We start from the raw sequence: 539 nt of genomic DNA, 5'->3' as shown, positions 1-539 counted from the left end.
CACGTCTGGCTGAGCTACACAGACCTGTTAGAAAACGCAGTCTTGAGTGAAAGACTTCAAGTGACGGAGAAGCCACCACGTCCTAGGTTAAGCTGTCCCTTTGGTTAACGACACCCCCCATTTAAAAAAAAAAATGTATCTTCTTTCTAGTCCAAATTTATCCCGCTGCAGCTTCCAGCTACTGGATCTTGTTCTGCCTTTTTCTGCTAGATTAAAGAGCCATCTGCTATAAGAAATCTCTTTCCAGGGAGGTAGGTTTAGCCCATGATCATGTCACCTCCTACTCATCTCTTAGCTAAGCTAAAGAAAGGGAACTTCTTAGGCCAAACAGGGTAAAGGCAGGTTTTCAACACTTCAGATCATTCCTTGGCTCTTCTCTGAACCCTTTCCAGTTTTTTCAGCATTCATTTTAAAGTGTGAGCAGGATCCAGGAATGGTCTCGCCAATTCTGTACCCAAAGTGAAAATACCAGCTCCCTGTTCCAACTGCATCCACAGCTGTAATTCTGCGAATGACCAAGGATCACAGAAGCCTTGCAC

This window comes from Eretmochelys imbricata, chromosome 15 (assembly GCF_965152235.1).
Source record: "Eretmochelys imbricata isolate rEreImb1 chromosome 15, rEreImb1.hap1, whole genome shotgun sequence".
Classification (NCBI taxonomy): domain Eukaryota; kingdom Metazoa; phylum Chordata; order Testudines; family Cheloniidae; genus Eretmochelys; species Eretmochelys imbricata.
Note: the sequence above shows the minus strand (reverse complement) of the source record.